The sequence below is a fragment of the Schistocerca serialis genome, chromosome 6, assembly GCF_023864345.2.
Source record: "Schistocerca serialis cubense isolate TAMUIC-IGC-003099 chromosome 6, iqSchSeri2.2, whole genome shotgun sequence".
Lineage (NCBI taxonomy): Eukaryota > Metazoa > Arthropoda > Insecta > Orthoptera > Acrididae > Schistocerca > Schistocerca serialis.
The window spans coordinates 527,809,794-527,835,290 of NC_064643.1; positions in this window are offsets into that span (position 1 = coordinate 527,809,794).

Below are 25,497 nucleotides of genomic sequence, written 5' to 3' on the forward strand. Positions count from 1 at the left end.
AGCATATAAATTGTAAGAGTTAACAGCGTAAATCATAGTATATGTTGCATCTAGCTTTCATTCAATTGATAGTAGAATCTCTAAAAATTGTTCTGAATGTAGTAGTACACTGCTCAAACAACCATTTGAACCAGTTTCTAAGGCTGTTCTTAAGTTAAGAGCATCAATTCTAGCATTTGATAAACTATGAGTAATCCTTAACAATAGAATATTTAAATGTAAGTGTGCACTCACAGCATTTAATCTGTGGAACAGTTCTTGGATATTTGCGTTCATTTCATTGCGAAGTACGTGGAAATGTGAGATTAATTGCTTTACAATCTGTTCAATGAAAACTGTGTGGTTAGTAATGGTTCTTTGCATATTTTTTAATACGATAATTTCATTAGAGAGGTTAGTTAAATCTGTACTGGACTGTTGTTCAAGAGCTAATATTTTGCCTTTAACTTCCAGTAGATCTCGACTAGTTAAAGTACCAAGTACAGTACGAAGGATACTTCCTCCAAAATCAAACCAGGCACATTTATGCCTAATTAAACTTTCGTGTGGAAAAAGCTTTAAAAAACAGTAAATCTCTGGTTCATAATTAACAAATGTAGACTCTTCCTGCATTTTGGCTGTGATCCAGTTCTTATACCAAGATGTACCCATTTCCTAAATTGTATTACTGCCCTTAACAGAACGAATTAGATCAATCTGCTTCTTTACAGAATTGGACTGTTGCTGGATTTCACTCAGATTGTACTTGAGGACAAGTTCTGTATTACTTGTTGAAACTACGATGTCCGATCGCGGCTCAAACAAAACTATTACTATTACTACAGCTTTAGTAGTAGAATACGCTATCATAGCAAGCATTAGAATAAAAATGAACATGGTTAATTAGTTCTAAATACTAGAGTTAACAATGAACAGAAAATAAATGAGTTTCTTGTGGTAACATGTGGAATAAAAGGTTTAGTTTCACTTGTGCACTCATGCAGTAGCTTCAGTACTAACTTTTCACAATACATTCACATAAGCACAAGGCTGAAATAAACACACACTGCACTCTCACACATTACACATGTTTACGCAGATTATAGGGGTGTCTGGAACAGGATCGCTCAGAACGTGGCTATGTCTCGGCCTCGAAGTCCGGACTGCGACCTCGCGATCTTCGCTTCCTGGGTTTGAGAACAGCAGGTCTGCCTCTCGGTTGGTACTCGTCGTCTTGCGATGCTACAGGAAAACTACCCAGAAATGGCTTTACACTATTGACATGAACGACAATCTAACGAAAGGGCAGTTGGAGCTTAAGAGCGACTCGTGACAACACCTCCAAGACTGGATATGGTCCGTTCCAAATCTTCTTAAACTTTTTGACTTGACTCTTCTTTAACACCACGTTGTTCAGTTACACAAGACCACCTACTCGATGCTGTGTCACTGCTGCTTGGCGGTTGTGTTGTCTTGCTTGCTGAAGAAAAGATTGATGATTCCGCTGTTTCACTCCCCTCCATGCTTCCGTTAGCTTGCGTGCTAGATCCCTTACGTGTTCATTGCTGATTCTGGCAGTCGATGGTGCAAAGTCCACGGGTGAATGGATTCTTCTTCGGTAGACGATCTCATATGGACTTAGACCAGTTGAGCTGTGCATTTTGGCATTGTAACAACTTACCAAGTACGGTAAACAGACCTCCCAATTGTCGTATTTGCTGCTCACATAATGGCTAACCATTTTAATAATTGTTCTGTGAACTCGCTCCAATCTTCCATTTCCTTCAGGGTGTGCTGGTGTAGTCCTTAACGGAGTTATTTGCATGAACTTCCAAGTCTGTTTAAATAATTCACTCACAAAATTCGTTCCTTGATCACTAATTATACTTAATGGTGATCCAAACTTAAGAAGCCATTCTTTTAGAAAAACTTAAGCTATAGTCTCAGCGCTCTGATCAGGTATTGGTATCATGAGAAGGTATCTAGAGAAATGATCTAACATGGTCAATACGTATTTGTTTCCATTTTTAGTCTTAGGCAACAGTCCTATGACATCTAGTCCTACTCGTTCAAATGGTTCACTTGTTTCTGGCATTTCTTGCAGTGGCGCTCAACTTTTTCCTACATTATTCCGTCTGTTACTGGAATCACATTGCGAAACAAACTCGAAAACGTCAGCTTTGCGGCTTGGCCGCCAAAACATTTGAGCTATTTTAATGTTTATTGCGTTTTTACCGCAAGTCCTAATAATAAAGAATTGTGTTGTTCTCTCATGATTTGCTCTTTCATGCTTTCTGAATAACTATACGATTTCCTTTACTAGTGATTTTGTACAATAATCCATCTATTTCGACAAAACGTTGATCATTTTTCCATAATTTGCACTGTGGATCTTCTTCCTGAGATGCCTTTAACTCTTCTTCTCGACTCATTGTAACACAAACATTGACTTTTCGACTCATTGCATCAGCATTCACATGTTGTTTAGCAGGTTGGTGAATAACTTTAAATTGGTACTCACTCAGTCTTAATGCTCATCTTGTTAATCTGGAACTTGGCTCCTTTAAGCTCAATAACCATTTAAGTGCGGCATGATCTGTAATAACTGTAAAATCTCTTCCCGTTAAGAAACATCTGTTATGTGTTATACCAAAAACCAAACCACAAAGTTCCTTCTAAGTAGTAGTATAATTACATTCTGCTTTTTTTAATTGTCTGGAAGCAAATGTGATTGGATGTTCATGACCATCAACTACTTGAGACAAGATTGCATCTATGGCAAAATTGGATGCATCCATTGAAAGAATAAAAGGTTTACTGAAATCTGGATAGGCTAACACTGGGGCTGTGGTTAGAGCAGTTTTAAGTTCTTCCATTGCCTTTTTGCATTCTGTTGACCAATTAAATGTGGCTCCTTTCTTCAGTAGGTGTCACTGGACGTGCTATATTCACATAACCGGCTATAAATCGTCTCTAGAAATTTGACAATCCCAAAAATGATTGTAGCTCTTTCAAATTCTGTGATTCAGGAAAATTCTTTACATCTTCAATTAATTTTGGCTCAGGTCGAACACATTCACTGGTTATAACATGACCAAGATAGTTAACTTTACTTTGTGCAAAATGATATTTATCTATTGATAAAGACAGGTTTGCGGTTCTTATGCGTTCAAAAACAGCTTGTAGTCTCTCAGTATGCTGCTTCATGTTTTCACCAAAAATTATTACATCATCAAGGTAAACAAGTGCTTGTGTTGGGGTGAGCCCTCGTAAAACTGAATCCATCAGGTGTTGAAATGTAGCTGGAGCATTGCGAAGTCCAAACAGCATACAAAGATACTTTATTACTCCTGTTGCTGTTATAAATGAAGTTTTCGCTTGATCATCTGGATACACTGTTAACTGGTGATAACCACTTGTTAAATAACATACTGAAAAAATTCGACATCTGGCCAAGTAATGCAAGGTTTCCACTAAATTTGGTAAGGGATAAATGTCGGGTGTGGTCACAGCATTCAAAGATCGGTAATCAACACAAAAACGGAAATGTGATTCTCCAGAAATTGATTTCTTCTTTACAATTACAACAGGCGAACACCACAGTGGGTCTGAAGGATCTCTTGGTTTTATAATTTCGGCTTCTTAACCATGTCTTCTACCAACTCTCTTTGACTAAATGGTGTTCAGTAAGGTTTCTGTGTGATAGTGGCTGCGTTCCCTGTATGAATACGATGCTGAACTAAATGAGTGACAGGTCAATTTGCACGTTCTCAGAATTAAGTCTGCATACTCCAACAAAACAGGCGCTAAAGTCTTCTGTTCATCAGCTGTCAAATGTTCTAGCTTCTTCCAAATCTTGCGCTTGAGTTCATTATTAACTTAGTCTCTTCGTTGCAATTTTGCGATACTGTTACAAAAAACTGTGTTTGTAACTGCAGCATCTGTTACCTCATCTGGAATCTGTATTACGTCACTTTTACTTACGTTCGATACTTCAGCAACTTTTGTTGCTCGTGGCAAAACAACATCCTCATTGCTCATATTCGTTATTGTAACCAGGACGTTTTGCAACATTCTGTCTCACCATTGTAGCGACACCTGCACTTCTAGCGACATAACAATGCATTATATCCAATAACTCACTTTTCTCGGATCGCTCAGTTAATAACAAAGTTCCTTCATTGTATTGGGGTGATTTACCTTCAACGTAGATTGTCTTTCCTGCTCCCTTGGGAATTTGCCGAGGCTGATCAATTTGAACATCGACTCGGACGGTTTGAACTGATGCATCGTGTGGGCGGTACATTCCCATGGCGTCAGTATTGCTGCTCCTTGAGTACGATCTGAAGAACGATTTCCTAGGTTGTAGTTACTACGGCCTAGTCTGATCCTTCTTTCTGCGACAAATATCTCTGCCCCGTTAGCGGACAAGAAATCAAATCCATTACACCGTCGTAAAGCGTTTCGTTATTTGAAACTACTTGCACCCTTCCTGTGTATTTATCTTTATTGTCACCTTCATCTTGGCCTTGGCCAAGAATTGATTCTACGTCAACTTCTTCATAGTTACGTAGCTTTCCTCCGTTTAACCCTCACACTTTTAATAGCGGCGGTTTCAATTTACCCTGTTTATCTAAGCAGCACCACATTAATGAGGTCTGTGCTAATGTGTCAATAAGTAGTTTGATGTTTCTCCCACGATACACAGCACCTTTCACGAAGTCAGTTGCGGTCTGATTTTTTCTGGAACTAACAGGAATCACTGTCTCTGGCAAGGGACGGACGGCGTGGTGGCCCGTACGTCCCCGTACTCGTTTAAATATCTGGCAGATTGTCTGTTGTTCGCATTACCTTTCTTCTTGTTGCAACAATCTCTCGAAACATGACCCTGCATCCCGCTGTGATAGCAGATTCGATTCCCAATCTAACAGCTTTGCTTACTTCCTCTCCATGCAACCCATGAATGAATGTGTCCAAGGCTCTCTGGTCGGCTTCGAACACCTGAATGCGATTTTAATTTTCATCTTCTACTATCTCGTACGTCTGAGCGTTGATGTTTAGAATTCTGTCGGCAAACTGATCGGTAGATTCGTCTCGTCGCATTCGCAAAATGTGAAGCCGCTCTCTGTAAAATCTGATCGCGTTTTACGTTTAAATCTATTAACAACAATCGTTCTAAACTCATTGTAATCTTCTGTTTTCACGCAAGTAGGCTCCGCGCTAATCAAATCTTGTGCTGCTCCATGAATTCTTAATTTGGCAACCTCTAGCTTATCGGAATGTGTCCATGATCCTAACAGGGCGACAGCTTCAAGTCTACGAAAAAACACTTTCACATCATCTTCGGGTTTCCCGCTAAACACTGGTACTGATGGCAATAGTGACAAATTCTTTATTGTAGTTGTACATGCACTGCATGAACTATCATTTGACAAGTCTCTCGGAATGTTACGCTCGCTTCTTTCTGCTTTTAACTGCCGAATCTCTTCTTGCAGTTCATTAATAACAGTTTGTAGATCGACAACGTTACTCTGACTGGATTGCGACATTTCGTCTAATTTAACAACAATGAGTCACTCAAATGTAAAATAAAAATCCATCACTGCCTTTCGTATTCTGGGCTTTCTGCCTTTCTGGAGTAGACTAACCTGAATTCCAGCGTTGGATGTCCCTGCGTAGTTGGAAGATGTTCACGCTGCTGCTGCTCGAAGTTCACATTGTACTGTGCCTCTTGAGGACTGTAATTATCCCCATGCTGACACCACTTCTATAAGGGAGTAGTTTGTGTTGTTGCTCCGGATGATGATTATATGAATATTTTGTCAGGATTTGTAAGCAGTGGGTCTTTGAGATACGGCAATACGCGAACACGAGAAGTAAGTTTAAACAGTTTTATTAACAAAGGAGGATTATAAAACACGCACGCTACACGCACTCATCATCACTGTGTCTGACATCCTAACACCGGCTAATTACGGTCGTATCTAAAGGCTCCTTGGTGAGCTGAGGAAAGAGACATATTCGCGCCCGAGGCCGCGCTAGTTAATACTGCGCGCTGCGGATGGCGGCCAGTCGCGTACTCCACGTCGCAGTGTGGCCAGACGCGCATCTACTGACCAAGCACCTTGTCAGCATTTCAGACAGGTCGGCTTGTGAGCGCGTGTTAACGTGCTGTACGGCTGCGCGCAATCCGTAGACCCATACAGAATATATCACTTTTCTTGTCTTATATTGTGCCTGATTATTATATACATTGGTGGAATATAGATTGGTCATCTGACAGCCTCCGAAAGACTCTCACACAAACAGCTTCTGAAAGGCAATAATGTAGACTGACATCGTGACTCAAGCACAACTTCCTTTTATATAAAACTAAACAATCGAAAACATTGTTAAATGTAATATTTACAAAATAACAACTAAAAGTCATTACATGATTTTAGTTACTTACATCAAAGAATGGGCAACATATTGCCCTTCATATCCTGATACTCAGTTTGGAAAAGTTTACTTAATTTTATATACAATTCAAAAAATTTTATAGTACTGTTACAAATGGTTCAAATGGCTCTGAGCACTATGGGACTTAACATCTGTGGTCATCAGTCCCCTAGAACTTAGAACTACTTAAACCTAACTAACCTAAGGACATCACATACATCCATGCCCGAGGCAGGATTCGAATCTGCAACTGTAGCGGTCACGCGTTTCCAGACTGAAGCGCCAAGAACCGCACGGCCACACCGGCCGGCAGTACTGGTACAACAATTTAAATTACATTTTAGTTAATTATAAACAAATCACTTTGAATAAAATATTGTTAAGAGTATATTGGTTTGCTCTCAAGTAGAGCTATCAAAAAATGATCATAATGAATAAACATCATAACTTTTCAGAAATAGTGGAGAAGTAAATTTTCAAGAACATGTGGTGCAACATGACTGCACAGCTCATGTCACGAAATTTCGAAGTTGGGTTATTAACAAAAGGCTTACTCCTATTAGTTGCTAATACAAGTCACATAATGTATTAATATGAAATTTAATCTGAGGTAGAAAACGCATTTGTACTAATTTTTTAAAGGGCAGTTTAGTACTGGAAGTGGGTATAGGCATAACAGTATAAAGTCCACAAACTTAAAAATTCTGGCTAAAATGACCTCTTCAGAGAATGTTGACATGAGGAAGGAATTTCAGGTAGGGATGGGAAGGTAGTCCCATTTCAAGTGCTAACTCCACTGTCATTGCCAAACCGATTTCATCTCCTCGGCTTCGCACTATTGTATGATTTCTATCATTACTTAGGTCCTGAATAAAACAAGCTCTTCCAAATGAGTCTACCAACGCCATGGCACCTTTCACGTTCTCCCGACTTTTAACCCAACTGACGGCTTCTTGGAAATCTCTTTGTACCTTGTCAATTCTGCTTGCCCACAATGAGATCAGGTCACCTTGTCCTTTCCTTGCTTGGAATATTTTACATGTATAGTAATCTATAATGAGTTTACTTGCAAAATTCTCTTCCAGACCACACTTTACTTCTTCCCATGTACCTGTTCGTTCACACACTTGCAGTCTTGACCAGTTATTTTAGCTTTAACAATTTTCAATAATGTTTTATGTGCCTCCAGTTTAGCTAGTACAAACGCCTCATCTACATTCTCGATACTCTCCTGAAGGTCTTGTTTTCTCCCACCATCGAATACTTGTGAAATGATACACATAGCCTCGCTGGTACAAACGCCTCATCTACATTCTCAATAACCTTCCTAAGGTCTCGTTTGCTCCCCTTGAATACGTTTGAAATGATACATATCGCCTCTTTAACTGACATTCTATCACTAGTGGTGGACAAAGAAATTTCATTATTTTGGAGCATTTAACGAAATTTAAGTCTTAACACTTTGAAGATAAAATACAATTAGAACAAGTTTTGATATGTATCACTTTTCTTGTGGTGCATAGAGTCGTGCTTGCGCGATGCCTGTATGACCATGATGTCCTGCTTGGCTGCACCGACCTCGTCACTCACCTCAACTGCTGCTTCTGTTATGGCTGTTTCTGCTGCTACAGAGCCCAGACCCTCAGTCTCAAACCCGAGAACCACTGGCTGCTGAGGCACCCCTGTGCCTCGTGGATCTGCACTGAGCTGTCATAGTCGCTTATTGCTGTGCACCTCCTTGGACTTCTTTTCAGACTCTGCTGCCAAGAAAAGGCTTAGCCCATTGGCCATAATGTGATGGAGACTTTGACCTGGCTAAGATGTTACAATCTCTGGTGTGAAATTTAAAAGGTTGGGCTGTACCTGAAGCAGCTTTCCGAAAACATTTAACAACCTGAGATTTATTCAGAAAAAAGGCAAGTAAATCCTAACTGCTCTAGCTGAGATTCTTCCACTAAGTGGCCCAATCTGATGCAGAGATGGTAACTGACAAACACCGTTCCACCTGTTCTAACAAATGTGACCCACACGACTAAATTCAGTCCTTCAGCTACTGCCTCTATGCCCATCAGATCCTGTTGCTAACTCTGCCACGAACTCTGACTAGATACACCCACCGCCTGCCTGCAACTACTGCCTACTATAGCTTCTGTCCTCTTGCACTTCTCCCTCAGAGCGTCCTGCTTCCAAATTTGTCACATTTCCCCTTCGACTCCGCCTGTGCCTAGCATGATGTAGAGTCGAGGTCGATTTGTCACCTTATTGGCTGTATTTTTGCACTATTGTTCAGTACTTCAGAGTCTGGGTGGAGAGGTAGACACGCTTCTCTCACTATTGTCACACAATGCGGTCTAAACCATTTACTGGTTTTAGATGATGCAGTGCTGTCGCCACGAGAAGGCTATCTCTGTTTCTCCCTCTCATCCGTACTCTGTCTTTAACCAAAAGTACTATCTTTCTATTATTTTTAATTGCAGTGCATGTCAACTGCTCCGTCGTCAGAATATACAAGACCCCGTTTTGTATGTTATGTCTTACATCTCTTTAGCTCATTATCCCATGTACCTGTCTATCTGCCTGATACAAGACCAGCTGGCTTCCAATGCTCTGGCTACACCTTTATGCCCTCACTGCTGGACCAGTTACTAATATTTTTCCCGGTTTGTTCTTAACATTTGACTGTCAGACTTGGTTTGCCTCATGGATGTAACACTATATTTACCCTAGCACCCACATCTCATGGCTATCCATGATCTGAGAAGTTGTCGGGAATGGTACATGATTTAGATTACATGTTAAACTGTAGGTCCCCTTTCCCCAGGTGCATAACTGGGGTAGCTTAGGAACACACAGTCGTCGAAGTGGTACACAACTGAGAGATTTGCTTTCAACCATTGAGCCAAACGAAATCGATTATCAATTCTTGGGACAGCACTGCACATGCTGAACTTTTTTGAAATTCCATGACCAAGACTGATCTCACCCTTCTCTGCCAGTCATTGGAATGAGTCAAGTGTGACTTTGGATTGTGCACTGTTTGGTCCAAAGTGTGCCATTATGTTTTCCCTGAATGGTTGCTGGTGTAACCTCGTCAGTGAGCTGAGTAAAGCCTGCAGGCATACACATGCACTACACAAAGTGATACATCCCATCCCTTGCTTCCATTTCCCTAATGAATACCCTTACTCGCTATATGTTCAAACTGCTGGCAATTATAGGCCACCCTTTTGTATTTGCCTCCTCCTGATACATGACAAACCAGGCTATCCAACAGGTGAAATGTATCTTACTGGGTTGTTTACAGTTTCCTGGAAAAATGATCCTCAAACTTCTTGATTAGGAGTATGGGTGAGCAGGATAATAGATGTCGTGCTGGCACTGTCTGCATTGTTGCCAAACTTATCCGAGATGGTGGCTCACCTTAATTGGTCCTCCAACCTCCTCTTCGTGGAGTGTAGATATGGCAACATCGTAATTAAACTGATATGCAAATTGATTAAATTGTTATGCAAAGCAATTAAATTTGAAGTGGGGGGAAATTCAAAAATTACAGAAATTTCAAAAAATTCTGGAAATTTCAAATTTTGGAGCCTTAGTTCACAATGCCACCACCCATGGGCACTATTGGACTCCCCCCTCTCCCCTCCCCCACTTCCCCACTTGTGAACTGGGGGGGGGGAAGATGCAGTCTGTGATGCACTGCTGGAGAGGAAGGCACAGTCTTTATTTATTTTGCCAGGAAATGTGTTCTTGGTGGCGTTTTCCATCTCCTGGATTGTCCTGCAGTTGCCTCCAAACGCTGCCGCCCTCCGTCCCCATTTTCTGCAGCCCCTCGCCTCCACTTTCCACCGCTCCCACCCTGCCCTAAACTTTTCTGATTGCGTGCGTATATGTTCACTTGAAGTTCGAAGACTGACTCCCCTAGTTCACAATACAGCCACCAGAGTGACTTCAAACCGTTCTACAATCAGCCCCATACTCCACTACTCACTGCCCCCACTTTCTACCACCCCTGCGTTCACTCTTTGCCGATCCCGTGCGTGACTTAGGCAGAAACACCACTCGAAACTGTTCTACAGCCGCCCCACTGAAAAAAGAGCTCAGCTGTTGGTGGACGTATTACTACATGACCTAATTACGCAATTACATTGCTATAGACTGATGGAAAATGCTGTGTGTGTGCTTGTCCGAGATGCATCTCCAAAATTTTCGCCCTCAATTCATTCACTTGCAGTACTGTATAACTCCCCTTGCACTTATACAGCGTTCAATTGCAATTAGTAGAAAAGGATGGGACAGCAAACTATTACTGGAGTGCAGGAAGAGTTGTCTCCTACCAAACTACATATGAACAGCTGCTGGGGATAGAACATATTCATAATTTCACATGTACCAGCATAATCATACATCGTTCAGGGCACTAAGTATGAAAGTATGGGACAGCAAACTATCGCAAAAGCACAGGAAGATTTGCCTCCTGCCAATCTGCATATGAATAGCTGCTGGGAGTGGAACACATTCATAATTTCATACATACCAACACGCTCACACATCGTTCAGAGCACTTGACATGAAAGGAATGGGTAGCAATTGACTGGAAACTGTCCTCCTGCCACCCTTCCTTGAAAGATAGCTCAGCCAGATAGACGTTAGCAGCCATAATTTCAGTAGCAGAAGCACCAAAGATTTACCCTGGCTTGTCTACATGCCACTGAGAAAAGAAACCGTAACAGATCTACTAGAATAACACATATAAAAGTTAGTAGCCATATTTTCGGCAGCAGAAGTACCAGAAATTTGCCCTGGCTTTTCTACAGGCCACTGAGAAAAGAAACCCTAACAACCAGAAAAACAGTAACAACTAGTAGAACAGTAATTGAAAGAATCATCAATTTTTAAAAAAATCATATAATCCAACAACTAAACACCACTCCAAACTAAACAGTCTTGTTGCTTCAAATACACACAGAGGCGCACACATACTCATCATGGTAAATGCTTCACTGTGCCCAGAAAAAAACATCGAAATAAACGTGGAAAACCACCACCTGCCCTCCACCGCTCGTAAACAACGAACCATGATGCAAAATACCTCTGAAGTCAACGATAAAGCATTGTAATAACGTCACACAGCTACTGAAAAGAATTTCCTCCCCATCTTAACGATGTTTGTCTCTGGTGTGTGTTAGCTGACTAAGCACGCCAGTGTCATCTGGTGTTGCCACGATGGGGGCGGTGGAAAGACAATGCATGCTTTTATATCCTAACATCTACATCTACGTGATTACTCTGCTATTCACAATGAAGTGCCTGGCAGAGGGTTCGATGAACCACCTTCAAGCTGCCTCTCTACCATTCCACGCGAGGAAAACGAGCACTTAAATTTTTCTGTGCGAGACCTGATTTATTTTATCGTGTTGATCATTTCTCCGTATGTAGGTGGATGCCAACAGAATGTTTTCGCAAGTGGGCGAGAAAATTGGTGTTTGAAGTTTCATGGGAAGATCCCATCGCAACGAAAAACGCCTTTGTTTTATTGATTGCCACTCCAATTCACGTAACATGTCTGTGGCACTGTCTTCCTCCATTTTGCGATAGTACAAAACGTGCTGCATTTCTTTGAACTTTTTCGATGTCATCTGTCAGTCCCACCTGACACGGATCCCACACCGCATGCAATACTCCAGAAGCTCTACTATGTTGTTTCTTTTGATGCTAAGCGAATGCTGGAAACCATTATGATTTCAGTCCTTGGAAACGTCCCACCTCTACGATGGTGGTGGTTTCAAAGGTCCCCCAAGAGATGTAATGGTGAACACAGCCAAACAATAATTCAAAGGCATCCTAGCAGCAAAATACCAGGACTCTGGCTTGTCAACAATGGGCCAGATTAAACAGAAACTGTCTCACCCTAAAACCAGTGTCAGCTTCCTAGAAAACAAAAAGTATGGCGAACACAGACAAACGACGATAATTCTATTCTTCAAAGTCGTTCATCGATCTGAGGAAAGTTGTAAAAGCCAACTGAAGTAGACATCAACAGCCTCTCTTGGGAAAATTTCCAGAATTTCATGTATTTTCACATGGTTCGCCGAAATATCATAGTAGTAGGGCATTGTTGCCAAATATATTCAAGATGGTGGATCAAAGATAGCGGCCACAGATGTAACAATGTCACAATGATGTCATGGCAATATGGCGATCTGTACAAAACAGTTTTTCTGCTGAAAGTCTTGTCTGTAGAAAATGGAGGGCATTGCTCTCACACCAGCAACAGCAGCAGTTTGGCAGGTAAATAATTCAGTAAGAGCCAATCAGAATGCTCTACTCATTCACAAGATATTCTTTGTGCGAGGGATAGTAGCTTCTACAGGAAGTTCAAATGTTGGCTGGAAAAGTCAATTGTGCTACTTCTGTGAAGCTAAACCCCTCCCCTACCACTTCCAGAAGAAAATGTCGGGAAAATTTTGACGGCGAAAAATCGTGGGAAAATATGTCAATTGGGCTACCTCCACTAATATGTCACCCAAACACCACCTCTTCCTTGGAATTGGCAGTAAACGGTCAGTCTCCTTCCAGCTGCTGGAGAGGCAGGAGTGTACTTTTTTATTTTCAATTGGGGGGCTGTAACAATTTGTTTAGGGGATGGATTTCACAAAGTTTATTTTTTATGCTGATACAAAACACTCGCCCTAATATGCAGGGATCACAGTACATAGCCTACAGACCCAGAAGCAGGATAGCAAGGTGTGTACTTTATTTATTTTCAGTTGGAATGCTGCAAAAATTTATTTAGGCGGTGGATTTCATGTAATTTATTTTATATGCTGATATAAAAGACACGCCCTGACGTGCATTGGGTCACAATAGCCTAAGAAGTGCAAACTACTAGTAAACTGCCAAAATAATGCAATACACTGATGTACAGAAATGCAAACAACTTGTAAATTGTCAAAATAATGCATGTAAAACCCTCTGCATACACAGTCACAACGCTTAAACAGCCGAAATAATGCAGCGCACAAACACTCATTGCATGTAAAAACGCTTTCGAACTGTCATTAAGAAATTCGACCACAGCGTTATCAGCGATCTATTTCCTACAGAGGTGCAAGGCGGAATGATGATCGGCTGTGTTGGGCACGTACGCCGGTCCAGCCTGTCCCACAGGTAAGATGCCTGTGGGCGTGCACGCCTGGAGAGGTTGGTAACGTGTTTACCTGGCCGGTGCGCTGACAATTCGCCTTTGTACCTGCAAAACCAGTACTGGCCTAATTGCCGAGTGAGATGTTTTCCTAGCAACCCACATTTGCAGGTGCGGCTAAAAGGTTGTCAGTGTTATACTGACGTCTCGTGTCTATGTAAATGACAGCCAAGGCTCCCTCTGGACTTACTATAGAATCCTTCTGCACTGCTTTCAGAAACTGTTTACGAAAATACCACAGAATAACACAGGCTTCATTCTTCCTAGCGATCCTAGCGAGTCAGCAAATCCATTACATATCACCCCTTCCTGGAAATTGTAAAGTGCCGCAGAAATAGTTAACGATCACTTATGCTGTAGGAGCTTTCGTGATATCCCAACTGGTCTGCATGGAAATTCTTATCCTAACAGGACAGCTTGTTGAAAACATGGGTCAGATCACGTTATTAACTTCTGTGGCGACCAGTCTTCGAGGAACAATAGCATGGCACAGCTAAATGATTCTCAGTGTTATGCAGATGTCTCATATCGATGTGGCTGACAGCCAAATCTCCCTCATACTAAAGAAATCTTTTGCACTGTTTGCAGAAAAAGTTTGCGAAAATATCCCAGAATAACAATGAATGCATTATTCCTGATGGTCCTAACAAGGCACCCCACCCATCACATGTTACCCTTCCGGGAAATCATGAAGTCCCATGTTAACAAACGTCTTGTGCTCACCACTAAAAGCCTTCATCATGTCTGTGCATGCTTGCGAAAACACCATTAATCATAAAAGCAACAAGAAATGTTGCTTGGAAAGAGAGATGAGGGTCACATCAAGCCCTTCCAAGAAATAGCGACTTGTCTTTGTCTCTGAACACTCAAGCAAAGAAGACATCACGTTCCTCTCAGAACTTTCCGCAGATACCTTGCCTGCATCTTGTTCGAACCAGTCTGTAGAAGCTACTATCCCTCGCACAAAGAATGTCTTGTGAATGAGTAGAGCATTCTGATTGGCTCTTACTGAATTTACCTGCCAAACTGCTGCTGTTGCTGGTGTGAGAGCAATGCCCTCCATTTTCTACAGACAAGACTTTCAGCAGAAAAACTGTTTTGTACAGATCGCCATATTGCAATGACAGTTAAGCCCTACAAAAGTTATCTACGGATGATGAAACATGGAATGACACTTCCTCATACCATACTAATGTAGTTGACAATTCATATCCTGCGCCATACAAAATCATCACTTCTGCATTCTGCATGTAGCTGTCAACCACCAGACACTAATACACTGGGAAGACATGAGGATCCCAAACACGAACATAATCACATGCACCATATATACTACTTGCAGCACTAGATATTTCCCATGAGGTCGGGCAGTCTCCACCACAGCCATTGGTCATGAGGTAACTGTTCCTGCACACACGCTGGCTCGAAGCACGACCAGAGCACCCTTCACGAACAGCAGACACTCTCCAAACTGTTGTACAAAGGCTTGGCTGGTTCCCTTTGACACAGAGACGTTACTGCTTCTGGCCCCAACCTGCTTGCTTTCTTCGCCCATCTCCAGACTCTGAAATTACAAGAACATACGTATTTTCAAATGGTTTGCCAGAATATCACAACATTTACGTGATAGTTCTCGATATCAAGCACATAGCAGTATGCTACCGATCGCCTGCACACTATAATTCCGAAGATGAAGGCCGGAAATTATATTTCTAGAAAACTGAAATTTTAGCGAGGTGCAGTCAGGTGGAATGTGATGTAAAACACTGAGTAACAATAAACTTATATCGTCAGCGGAGATCTTTACACAAAAGTAGTGAGACAAGGCCATCGCCACCACACTCTCCATTGTTGCCAAATTAATCAAGATGCTGGATCCAAGATGGCGGTGATAGATATGGCAACTTCGCAATGACATCATGGTGGGGGGGTTCAAATTTTGGTGGGAAAATAGGGCAATTGGGCTGCCTCCACTAACCTAACCCCCTCCCTTCCCTCCTTGCCGCAGAAAATGGTGGGAAGTTCAAATTTTGGCAGAAAAAAGGTCACTTGGGCTACCTCCACTAACCTAAGAAAATGGCGGGAAAAGGTCACTTGGGCTACCTCCTCTAACCTAAGTCATCCGACCGCCACCTCTTCCTAGGAATTGGTGGGGAAAGGACTAAGGCTGTGCTGGGCTGCTGGATAGGATAGATATGTCTACTTTGCATGAAGTGTTTATTTAAACAATTTGAGGCAGTTGCTCCATCCAGTGTGTTCACCATGAGGTCTGGAGTCCAACTGACCTAGTATATAGTACTATCACCAGAAGGCACTGTCGTCCCTTCAGTGACATAATCCAAGTTGGCGGTCTGGGCGGAAAAATAGCGGGAAAATGACTCAACCTGTGCTGGGCTGCCTGAAAGAGGAAGGAGTGTACTTTATTTATTTTCGAGCAATTTATTTAGGAATGGATTTCACGAAGTTCATTTACTACACTGATACGAAACACTAGCTCTGATGTGTTTGGGGTGACGTTACATAGCCTACATACTTGCAAACTACTCATAAATTATCGTAATAATGCAGTACATAGATGTACAGACATACAAACAACTCGAAAATTGTCAAAATAATGCATGTAAAAGGTTCTGCAAACATGCTCACAACGCTTAAACAGCCGATAAATAATGCAGTGCACAAACACTCATTGCACATAAAAAACACTTTCGAACAATCATCAAGTGCAGCATATCAGAGACTCTAATAAGCGCACGTGCCGTCACTGCCAACCCCGCACAGACGCGTTGCAGGGCCAGCCGCTGAAGAGATGAATGCAAGAGTGCGTACTATTGCCCTCAGGCTGCTACTGCATACAACCAGTAGGTGAAAGTCGCATCTATTTTCGGGTATGAATTTAGAATTCTCCAAGTATTATACTGACATCACATGTGTATGTAAATAAGAGCCAAGTCACCCCCTGGATGCGCACGTTTACTGCTGCTGGCCTGATGCCTCTCTACCTGTGGTCCAGCGAGGACCTAATTGCTGAGCAGCTCACCACCTTAGGTGCAGATACAAGGTTCTCAATGTTATACTGACGTCACAGGTCGCGCTATAGAAATCTGTTGCAATGTTTCCCAGAGTAGCACATGGTGCATTCTTCCTAGCGGTCCTAACGGGACATGTGAGACACATCTAGCTGCCCATGTGTTTACTGTGACTGATGTCTACCTGCAAGTCCAGCGTCAAGCAGCTTACCTGTGCAGGTGCAGCTAAAAGGTTCTCAATGTTATACTGACGTCACATGTCTATATAAATGAAAGCCAAGTCTACCTCTCGGAAATAGTAAAGTTCCACAGAAATAGTTAACTATCGCTTTTGTAGGAGCTTTCATGATGTCTCAGCTTGTCTGTATGGAAATTCTTGTCCTAAGATGAGCTCTTTACCAAAATAGCCCAGAATAACACAGATTGCATTCTTCCTGATGGTCCTAACGAGGCACCCAGTCCGTCACATGTTACCCTTCCTGGAAATCGCGATGTCCTGCTTTCAACATACGTCTCAGAAATGGTAAACGTTCTCGCCACTATGCAGAGGCTCCTAAGTCCCAGCACAAAGGATGTCATGTGATGAATGGAGCATTCTGATCGGCTCTTACTGAATTTATCCGCCAAATTAGTGCTACTGCCACTGTGGAAACACTGTCTGCCTTTTTCTTTCTTTCTGCAGGCGAGACTTTCAGAGGCAAAACTATTTTGTACAGTTCGCCATATTTCACTGACAATTAAACCCTGAAAAAGTGGCCTAATGGTCGTCAAATACGGAAAGGCACTTGCTCAATTACGCTGCTCTACCACTGGGAACGGAAAATTGAATATTAGAGGGTGAAACTGATCTCCAACCTGGCAGTATATCACTGTGTACCATGTCGATGTAATAAACATACAATTCATATCCTACACCACACAAAATCACCCCTTTTGCATCATTGATATAGCTATCGACCGCCAGACACTAGTACATGTACTACAGACAGACAGCAGAAGCACATGCACCATAGGTATACTCCTCGCGGCACTAGATGTTCCCCACAAGGTCCGGTGGTCATCCACTGCAGCTGACGGTCACAAATCATCCGCTTCCGACGTGTGACCAGAGCGCCCCCAGCGGACCGAAGTCACTTCCAAAACTGTTGTACAAAGTCAGGGTCAGTTCCCCTCGGGACACAGGCGTTACTGTTTCTGGCCCTTGCCTGTTTGCTTGCTTTCTTTCTACACCCATCTCCAGACTCTGCAATTACAAGAACATATGTAATTTCACATGGTTTGCTAGAATATCATTCTCTTTGAGCGAGAGACTCATACATCCACCGCAAAGACTGTGATACAAAGGCTGGCTCGGTTCCCCTCGGCACAAAGGCATCACTGTTTCTGGTCTCAACCTGCTTGCTTGCTTGTTTTCTACACCAGTCTCCAGACTCTGGGATTACAAGAACACTTGTATTTTCACGTGGTTTGCCAGAATATTATACCATTTACACGATGCTTCTCGATATCAAGCACAAAGCAATATCGCTTGCATAGCAATATCGCCCGTGTAACATAATTCGGAAGATACAGACTGAAAAATACTTCTCTAGAAACCCGCAACTTTAGCGAGGTGGAGCGTGCTGTAAACCACTAAGTAACTAGAAACTTATCCCATCTGTGAAGACCTTTACGTGAAAACTCGAAAAAAAGAGGAAACTGGTATTTCCACTTGCGAATACCGATGTCAGTGTAACAGATTCCAAATCATCCCTATAATTTACAAAGTCAACTAAGGTGTGTCTCATATCTAGAGACAGCAAACGTGTCTTCCACCCGTCTTTCACCTGCTTGATGCGCATACCACAATCGATATTCTCTCAACTAAATAAAGACGGGAAATGTGAAGAAGCAGTCAATCGAACAATTTACATGCGAGGGAATAATGATGCAGCACAAACACATGTCCATATTGAATCTTCTCAAATTTCCACGGAATCACGAAAGCTGTCCAACACATACTACGTATTAGTTCGCTATTCAGCCGCTTAGAGGACGACACGGTTAAGTCAGCTACATTCCTGCATCCCAACAGGCTTTTCCATTTGGACAGCTCCTACCGTTAGCCAGAAACATTAATCATTCCCGCCACAGGCCACCGCCAGCGCGCCACGCATCCCTAGACAGAATTATCGTAGTAAACCAGTCACATACATATTTGATTGCTATTCTTACAATGACATGTTACGATCGCAGTCTCAATTGGACGACATTCGACAATGAGCGAAGTATCGGAAATACGCCCTGCTGACGGCTGTGGCCCTGGAAATAGAAATATCTGTACCATTCTTATGACTTGACATACTTTTCACTTTGCTATCACAATATTCCACATGATATCCATACCATCCTGACGACTGCACATAGTCATTTCCTATGCACATGTCACAACATACACACATACTTTATAAGCCTGATGTTCATGGCGAAACTATCATGAACCCTCTACTACTAAGTATAATACTTCAGCAATAATTGATTGCTGGTGGTACGAAATAATACTGAGAGAAAATCAGCGATGGGTGAACATGTCTCATACGTTTTTCTTGCGAGTGGTAACACTGTGTCTTAGAGGCGTAATCGTATTACAAATAGCCAGATGTTAAAAAAAACACCATCGCAACGACCATATTACTGTCATAATCGGTCTTGGTTCTAAAGGTGCACACAAGTATCCATGTTAAAAGCTATATTCGCTTTATAAATCGAGGTGTGGCATTACCTCCAAATGAAGTGGTTTTTCCAGACAAATACAGCGACACTGAACATAGACGGTGATCGTTGGAGTGTATATTATCAGATCAACAGTTTGGTTACACGTCGCCGATGGTGCAACCTCGTGATAAAATCACTGAATTTATAAGTGATTCGGCTAAGGAGTGTGATATGAAACTGGTATTTCAAAATCCCTCACGCCGCTGCTAGATATTTCTCCAGTATTTGTAAGACATTCTGTCTCGATGCCACATCAGAGATTGAGAAGGATCACAAACAGTAGATAGTGTGCTGATTGAGATCGTAAGAAATGTACGCTAGCTTTTTAGATCTCTAGTGCTATGCTTCCCGGTAGAAATGATTTCTATGATTTGGAATCAAGTCTTCCCATTCAACCACATACCTGCTTTGTATCCAATGGTAATTCGTTTAATGATTACAGCCACTAGTGAATCATATTTCTGGCACTCTCATATATCGAAACAAGTCACCTTTTTCGAAGCTACCTGCTACAGTAAAATTTTAGACAGTCGCAATGCCTCTTGCAACGGCTGCCATTTCTGCAGCTTTGCTCATGTATCGTTCCAGTTTGAGACGGAACTGAGCAGAAGTCGGAGAGAGCTATATCCACCACCTTCTGCAACCCGTGTAGAAACAGAGTGATCTGAGTTAGCGTGACAGAACCGTGTTTTGACCATTCAGTGGAAATAGTAACAAGCTGTCGTATCTCCACGAACAGTGTATGATGTAAAAGGCCAGTGCCAAACGAAGCCTGCTCCTACGACACAAGGTAGTAGAAAAGACAGTATGGGAACTGGGAGAAGGACGAGAATTTTACTACAGCATTGTGGTGCATCCGCAAACTACATACAGGTACCGTTGTCCGAACAAGATCCGTGTCCCTCAGGGCCCATTCACGTCTATCGCCCCAACATGCAATCATCATTATTCTGTACGATCCAACAGAGAAAAATTACGAACTACGAGGGGCGTTCAGAAAGTAAGCTCCGATCGGTCGCGAAATGGAAACGACTTTGAAAATCCGATAAAGCTTTGCACAGATGTGTTGGGTAGTGTCTCTAGTATAACCCCAGTTAGCATCACGTCGCTCTTCTCATTTCTGAGCTCGCAGTGAGTGCGTAAAGATGTCTAGAAAATAGTGTCTGCCGCCAAGTACGAGGGCCTGGTGAGAAATTTCGCCTGAAGCTATGCAGCTAACATTACATAACTGTCGTGCTGTTTCTTCTTCAAGACAATTCTCAGCCGCATTCTGCAGGGGCAATGAAGATGCTCCTGCATCGTTTTCAAATGGAAATGTTAGATTACCCACAATACAGTCCGCAATTGTCTCCCCCTGAGTTTCATCTCTGGTCACATGAACCGCTGTCTTTGAAGACAACATTTTGACACAGACAACGAGGTGTAGGCCAGCATGGAGAATTGGCGGAAAGCACTGGCGGCTGCCTTCTATGATGAGGCTATTGAAAAGTTGGTACAACGCTATGACAAAAGTCTAAGTCAGAACGGCGACTACGTAGAGAAGTAGCTGAAAGGTGTAGCTAATTGTTACAAGTAAAACATTTCTGATGTTCACTGTGGTTTCAATTTGGCAATCAATCGGAGCTTACTTTCTGAACAGGCCTCGTATAAAAGCTCCACTATCTTAATCCAAAAGAGAACTTGATAAGATTTTTACTGCATCTCTCTCCTTCTGTATATCAAAAACAAATAGTGCCTGCATGCTGGCATGGAGCACATGTGACGATCCTAATAAATATACAGGTATAGATCCATTACACAGGCCAGTGTAAAGCTGCATCACCTGTATTGTAGGGGGATGACTGTAACCCAAAAACTATACTGCAAGTCACAAGAGACGACAACTGTGAACCTGTGTCATTTGAAACATTGTTTCTTTCTGCTGTAACACGCTTTGTACAGTGGCATACATTTTGTTTTTTTCTCACACGACTTCGTGGTCTGTGTCAGGTTCTAAACTGACATTAACACGTTCTGACCCATTGCTTCTCACAGAAAACTAGACATCATACGGTGTAAATCATATTGTTACTGCTGCTACCATAACATACCACACAAACTGGATGATTTTAAATAAAAGACAGTTACAACATACGGAAACAGGAAAGGTTTGGCAGCATTGTGGAGCGCTTCCAAACTGCTTTCCGAAGGTGACTGAAGACCTCTAAATTTAAACTCATCTGTTACAGTAACGGAATAGCTGATGGCTCTGCCTTCCATTTTGACTTATTCCTCATATCACAGTCATCTACACTATCACTGTCGGTACTAGCCATCCCCAGAAGGTGTTGCCCCTCCACCAAACCTCTTTCTCCAACTCAAACAGCCGATGTCAGTCAATTATTATGTGGTAACCAACAGTGTACCAGTGGACAGATGGGATGGAAAAGACACCGTCGATGTACTGTAATCATAAGCACAACAGTTGATAGTGCGAACAGTTTTAGCAATTTTACAGTAATTTCAACACCAAACAATGATGTGACAGCATGTTTCCCGATTTCAGTATCATAGCTAAACTGCCCCTTCTCTACTTTTCAAGTATCATTGCAAATGTAGGTAGATGCCTGTGCAGTATATCCATTAATTTTAATTCTCAAACATATACATCATCAAAGTATACTAGAAAGTGCTCTACATATTTCTAGCACCTCGAGCATAGTGCTTAATTTCTGATCTATCTCTATGTGGATGGGAGTCACAGAGCATTCTTGCAGTCTTAGGATAATATTAGGGACTGAAAGACCCTCTCGCACTGTCTTTGACCAACCCGCCCTGCAGCACAGTTACTGATTTAATCTGCAGCCGACAAGAAGTAGAGCACTACATTCTACATACCGTGAATGAATGGAGCTTGCCGAGTCCTTGCCTATCCAAGTGCACAAGATTTCTCCAGATGCGCCCATTTCGAGGAGGTTAGCAACCCTTATCGGTGTATAGTAACAGATTTGTGGTGTAATAGCAGACGTTACAGAAGAACAAGAAAAAAGTGATTATTATGCATGAAGGAGCTCCAGAGGGATGGAGTTCGAAACATTTGACGTAAATCAACTACACTATCAATTTTAAAGTATTGTTCTAGTGTCTGAGATCAGTACCAGGAGGGTATTGGTAAGAGATAACATAAACATACGCACTCCTAAGGCTACACGGTTCTGCGCTTACAACAGGCTATAATGTTAGATCGCTTGAGTTTTTGAGCTATCAATTGCATGGAATGCAGCGCTGTTAATATTCCAATGTAAGAAATACATTTCCAGCGCATGACATACATCCTTCTTGCAGGTTTCTCTCCGATAAACTATGGTAACAAACTGTCAAACGAAAAAACTAATTCCTTAAAACATTGGGAGGAAGGGGGGAGGAGGGAGGAGAGGAGGGGTTTAGGTTAGTGGAGGTAGCCCAATTGACCAGTTCCCCACCAAAATTTGAAACTTCCACCATGACGTCATTGTGACATTGCCATATCTATCGCCGCCATCTTGGATCCGCCATCTTGAAGAAATTTGGCAACAATAGGGAGTAGGGTGACGGCGGCCTTGTACCACTACTCATGAAAACTTTTACAGGAAGCTGATATTGCCACTCATAAATACCTACGTCAATGATATAACAGATTCCAAACCACCCTTCTGCTTTACAGTCAACTAAGGTGTTTTTCGTGTCTACAGAACCAGCAAACGCGTCTTCCAGCTGTCTTTCACCATCTAGATGCACACAACACACACTACAATCGGTGTTCTCTCAACCAAATAATGATGGGAAACGTGCAGAAGCAGTCAATCAGACAATATACATGGGAGGAAATAATGATTCAGCGCAAACGCCTGTCCATATTGAATCTTCACAAATTTTCATAGAGAACACACGTGATCACCAAGGCTGCCCAACACATACTCTGCATTAGTTCGCTATTCAACTGTCTATAGGGCAACATGGTCAGGTCAACTACATCCCTGTACACTAGCCGGGCTCTCCAGTCAATATGGCTCCCACCGTAAACCAGAAACGTCAATCGCTCCCGTCACAGGCTACCGCCACCATGTACTCCCCGCACACCAGCAAGAACCGTCCTAGGAAACAGGACAAAAATATTTTATCTCTGCACGTACAATTAACTATTACGTTTGCAATCTCAATTGGACAACACTCAACAATGACTGAATTATCAGAAATCCCCTCTCGGAGACAGCTGTGGCTCTGGAAATAGAATTATCTGTACCATTATTATCATTGTACATAATTTTTCCAAGTAAAATGTAGAATCTCTCATTTCCCTTACGGCTATCACAGTTTTCCACGTCAAATCCATACCTTCCTTACGACACGACATTGTCAACTACTTTGTGCATGTCGGAACACACACATACTGTATAAAACAGCTGACCAAGGTGAACCTGTCACTCACCCTTTACGACTGAGAATAATACTTCACCAATAAATGAACCCTGGCGATACCAAACAATACTGAACCAGAATCCGCGATGGATGGATATGTCTTACCGGAGTGTCTTAGAAAGAGAAACACAATCGTCTTATAAGCCACCCGATGTTAAAAACACGATCGCAGCGACTATATTACTGTCACAATAGGTCTTGGTTCTACTAGCACTTGTTAAAAACGATACTGGCTTTCTAAATCGAGATATGTTACTGCATCCAAATGAAGTGGTTTTCCACACAAATACTGCGACATTGAATATAGACGGTAATCACTGGAGTGTATATCAACAAACCAACAGTGCAGGTACACGTCACCGCCGGTCTAAGTCATATAAAAAAAGATCACCGACATTATAAAGTGATTCAGCTAATGAACATAGTATGAAGCTGATATTTGCAACTCCCTCACGCCGCCACTAGATATTTCTCCAGTGGTTGTAACGCACTCTATCTCGATATTGGGTCAGAGGTGTTGTGATATATCCAATGGGTTATAGGCGTTGACTGATTGAGAATAATCGCTTATAGTATATGGTGTGTTATCTGAGGAATCACTTTAAAAAAAATGCAATGCTAGACTGAGGTCGTAAGAAATGTACACTAGCTTTTCAAATCTATGCTGTTACGCTTTCTGGTAGAAATGCTGTCTTCAATTTAGAAGCAAGACTCTCCTTTCAACCACATTCCTGCGTTGGATCCTATGGAGAAGTCTAGATTACGGCCATTAGTGCATCGTATTTGTGGCACTCTTCATATCTCGGAATGAGTCACCTTTTTCGAATTTATCTGCTACAATGAAACTTCAACGTGGTTTTTTCAGGCAATCCGTATGCATCGTGCAACTGTTCCTCAGACTCTGTCCTACCATCTTTGCAGCTTTCTGCATGTGATAGTTCCAACTTAGCACATCTCTGGACGTAACGTCGACAGATCCACCTTCAAATCCTATCCCAGATGTGGTATACTGTGGATCTGCATCCCAACGTCGCTCTGGATACAATGCACGGCGGATCCACATTCAAACGCTAACTCGGGTCCACTCTGGGTCATTGGAGCCTTCCGCGACATATGCACAGACACAAACATACAGAAAACAGAGAAAACGCACTGCAATCGTAGAATAAGTGGTTGGAGGTGACTGGATGCATTCGAGTACAGTGCTATACTATGCCGCCCGACCAGAAAAAATAGTGCATTAGCGCTAGGTGTTGGCAACTGTACTACAATTTTTAGAATTCGGAACGAAATGTCATGATCACGTGGGTAGAAGTGACATAAAATCGATAAAATTACGAAAAATGACGGAAAATACGTATACATGAGGGAAAATACGCCGAAATCTGGGGAAATTGAGGGAGAACGTGCATGTCTTTTGGTTGGTGCAGAACAGTTCTTGTGCATGTGGCCGAATATGTGACAGCTAAAGGAATATGAGGAAACGTTCACATGAAAGTACCGGGAATCTGGGAAACAATATTTTTTCGTCGAGGCAGCATTCTACTGTACTTCTGTTGAGGTAATAGTGATACACGAGAGTTGACTGCTGTCTTTGATGCTTTCATGGAGGAAAGAGAACCATATGCCTCTAAACTTACTTACATCTCCGTT